This window comes from Mesoplodon densirostris, chromosome 6, assembly GCF_025265405.1.
Source record: "Mesoplodon densirostris isolate mMesDen1 chromosome 6, mMesDen1 primary haplotype, whole genome shotgun sequence".
In the NCBI taxonomy this organism is placed as follows: domain Eukaryota; kingdom Metazoa; phylum Chordata; class Mammalia; order Artiodactyla; family Ziphiidae; genus Mesoplodon; species Mesoplodon densirostris.
In genome coordinates this window covers 48,074,216-48,078,511 of record NC_082666.1, presented here as the reverse complement: position 1 = coordinate 48,078,511, position 4,296 = coordinate 48,074,216, and the positions used below count along the sequence as shown (strand labels likewise).

The 4,296-nt window shown below is 36.0% G+C and overlaps 1 non-coding gene across 1 annotated transcript; it reads left to right on the top strand.

Annotated features, from left to right (window-relative positions):
• The first annotated feature begins 1,149 nt into the window (after nt 1–1,149).
• On the top strand, nt 1,150–1,222 carry TRNAV-CAC (transfer RNA valine (anticodon CAC)). Its single transcript has one exon. It is a non-coding gene; the product is annotated as a tRNA-Val (tRNA).
• The last annotated feature ends 3,074 nt before the right edge of the window (nt 1,223–4,296 follow it).

Below are 4,296 nucleotides of genomic sequence, written 5' to 3'. Positions count from 1 at the left end.
AAAAAAAAAAAAAAAAATGCTACTCTCTGACTTAAAAAATTAAGCTGGAAATATCTGGTCAATTCTTTATTGATGATGAGGACCAAGAAGAATCTTATTAATATTGTATCTAGAACCTTGTTTCTAATTAGCATAAGAATTTCTGAATTTGAAATAGAAAAATAGGTGGTATTCCTTTATTGCATTATATGTCAGTAGCTTTTGTGGGGATATCAAAATATATACAGTTGAATACGTTCTTTAATTTACACATTCAGTAAACATTAAACCAGAAGATTTACCATGTACCTAATGAATCTTAAACTTCAGAGCCATTTGCTCACAAAGACTCAAAGGTGAGACCCTAGCCATTGTTTCATATGGCCCTATATTAAATTTATACAGTTAAGATATTTCAACATTTGGTAGTGTATATATGTCCATGTCACTCTCTCACTTTGTCACAGCTTACCCTTCCTCCTCCCCATATCCTCAAGTCCACGCTCTAGTAAGTCTGTGTCTTTATTCCTCTCTTACCCCTAGGTTCTTCATGACATACACTACCAAACGTAAAATAGATAGCTAGTGGGAAGTAGCCGCATAGCACAGGGAGATCAGCTAGGTGCTTTGTGACCACCTAGAGGGGTGGGATAGGGAGGGTGGGAGGGAGGGAGACGCAAGAGGGAAGATATATGGGAACATATGTATATGCATAACTGATTCACTTTGTTATAAAGCAGAAACTAACACACCATTGTAAAGCAATTATACTCCAATAAAGATGTTAAAAAAATATTTTGACAGTTAGTTAAGACTGATAATCTCTTCAAGCAACAATTTCCCCTCTGTCACACCTCTCCTTTTGTGTCAGGGAACACTGAAGCATCCATGGGCATCTTTGCTAGCTGGTATCAGAAGTTGAGTTGGGGATACATAAACTTTGTATTTAGTAGATGAAATCCCTTTCATGTACCGTCAAGGCATTTTGGATCCACTGTATAGGAATGGTGGGTACCCCTAATGGCCCTGTGCTGAGTCACCCATCACCATATCACAAACTTTTACAGCCACAGATCACGATGGGATATAAATGTGTCCCAAGATACACAACAAAAGAAATATGTAAATAATAGAGGTATGAAAAGGACAGATCTCAAAAGATTTGGGACTTCCCTGGTGGTGCAGTGGCTAAGACTCTGCGCTCACAATGCAGGGGGCCCAGGTTCGATCCCTGGCCAGGGAACTAGATCCCACATGCATACTGCAACTAACAGTTCACATGTCACAACTAAGGGGCCCACGTGCAGCAACTAAGATCCAGAAGAACCAAGTAAATAAATAAATATTTTTAAAAAGATGTTGTTGTTATTGGAATATTCTTTTAGTCATAAGAAGTATAAAATTGTAAGAAGAGTATTTAGTTCTCATCAGCGCCTAAATCAGAGGAGAATTTCTCTCTGTCAGGCATATACTCAGTAATATGTGTGACTACAAAAACATCATGAATTTAAAAATGAGAATTATGTAAAATAAAATTTAATAAAATTCCTATGTTTCTAGGACACAAACCTATAGCAATACTACAGAAAGTATATCTGAAATATTTCATATACAAAAGAAACTCAATGGAAGTTTCCCAAGTTTCAAAATAATTTTTAAAATCCACATGACATAATCAATACTTATTTGTGAAACTGAAAGAACCTTTTCTAAATTGTCATTATTAATTTAAAAATAATCAACCATGGGCTTCCCTGGTGGCGCAGTGGTTGGGAGTCCGCCTGCCGATGCGGGGGACGTGGGTTCGTGCCCCGGTCTGGGAACATCCCACATGCCGCGGAGCGGCTGGGCCCGTGAGCCATGGCCGCTGAGCCTGCGCATCCGGAGCCTGTGCTCCGCAGTGGGAGAGGCCACGGCAGTGAGAGGCCCGCGTACCGCAAAAAAAAAAAAAAAAAAAAAAATCAACCATGCTAGTGGAAATATTGAATACCATTCTCTCTAAAGAAAACAATAGTTTAGAAGTGTTATAAAGAACTAATCAGAAAATATATAGCCAAAGCCAAAGAAAAAGTACAATAAATGATATGCCTGGCAGTTAATTATAGAGGTGAATTTTTTTAATGTATGATGAATTTGTCAGCTTCTTCAAATTTCTATTCTATTGTGATTTCTTTGTTAATTCTAAATAAATATTCACAATCATTCCTATTTGTATAATTTTCCTTAAAGAGCACTCCCAAAAGTATTGCTTTAGGTCCCATAAAATCTGGATCTAACTCCTGTCTATGAGGCAGATATAATTGTATCACTGCTGAAACTGCCTCTCAGAAAAATTAAGTACCCTGCCCTAATTTACTGGGAAATGAATGCTGAGACTGGAATTTGATTACGAGATTGCCATTTCAAAGTCCATGCTAATGCAATGCGACCAGTCTTCTAATCCCTTCTCAGATAAGGTGAGAGAGGCAATAGGTCTCTAATAGAAAGATAGAGACACAGGCAGGGTCTATCTCCCTGAACCCTCAGCCAGCTACCTACCACCACCAAAGCTTCCTAAGACAGGTACATTAAAGGACACTCCAAGCAAAGAAATGCTTTCTATTGGGGACTTCATTGTTTTAAGTAATAAGTCAGCATATGGAAGTCCTTCTATATGATGCACCAAGTGAAGTCTTGAAAAGTAGGTAACCTCTAAGGTTTTTCTTTTTTTCTAAATGCATCTACAATGTTAAGAATGAATGAAGCTTTAGCACTCAAATATGCTTTATGTTTTATTATGTGGGAAGTATTCTGAACTCAATGACTATTTACTGTATCATAGCCTGTGATGTAGTCTGCTCACATCTCTTAAGGTAAGTTGTGCCATGATTCACTACAATCCTAATTGCTTAATTAAGCAGTCAATGATATCCTGGCATTGCATCTTAATTTTGTATACAAAAAGGTAGACTTATTTTGCATATGTGAACTAAGAGTTGTCAAAGCAAATGGAGATTGTATTCTGAACATAAAGTCATTTTAATTTTCTCTCTAAACTTTCTAAGAACATTATTTAAATAAAATTAATATTCAAACTGAAGCTGTTAAAAAAAATGAATGTAAACTAAAGTTCCTTTGTATCTTAAACATAATCAAGAGTATAATTATGGTATTTCATTGATGTTATCTAAAACAGTAGAAGTCCTATTGCCTCTAACATGCAAACTTAAAAAAATGGCTGAGGCAGAGGGAAGAATACTGGATTTGAAACTGGAAATTCTGGGCTTGTTTATAAATCCTTCATAGATTTATCTTATGATTGCAAGCTCTTAACCTTTCCAAATTTTACATCCACCAATTATAAAATGGGCATAGTGAGTCCACATCAATGCTGACACCCTAGCTATTGTAAGAATCTTGTAATATGATGTAAGTGACAGCATAATGTGAACTAATTTCTAGGCCATCTTTGACCTGTTTATACAGAAACATACACTATCCTTTCTGTTTGTAGGGTTAACATCAAAGCAAGCACCAGAAAGAGAATTATATCCTTGATGCATTCTATCAGAATCATATAGGGAGGAAATAAATGTGCAAACAAAAGACAAATGATAAACACTTCTTCAGCAAAGTCCTCCCCTTTTCTCACTTGCCAAGGAATCATTATATTCCAACCATTTTTATGCACACAATTGGGTTTTAGTTTAGTTAGAAATTAACTTCTCAATGTTTTACTGTTTGAAATGAACATCATTCTACGTCTTTCCTCAAGCTGTTATTGTGCTAAAAATTCAACAGAAAAGTGAGGAACATAAATTCTTCTGCTTTTCATTATTATTCAAATGATATGTGTCCTGCCACCAGGGAAAATAAGCACTTTGAACTTTAAGGGAGTAGCCAGCTAGTCTTTCCTCAACCAAAAAGTCTTCCAAAACCACTCCAAGATCACACAGAACTCCTCACATGTATTTCATGGAATATTACTCTTGAATACTCTACCAATCTGACATATCACTTCAGTTCTCTGTGGCTGAGCTTCATCTGGGAGGATATAGTCTCTATTTAGATGAATCAACCATAATGAAGAAAATAGCAACCAACTGAAACCAATCCAGAACTGACACAGATGTTAGATTAGTAGATAAGAACTTTAAAACAAGTATTGTAACTGTATTACATATATTTTAAAAACTTAGAGCTACTGAAAAAAAAAGCACCCAAATCAAATTTCTTGAGACAGAAACTACAATGTCCGGGATGAAGAATACATTGGAGAGCATTAATGCATTAATGGAAGATTAGACACTGTAGAAAAAAGATGACTGAAGTTGAACA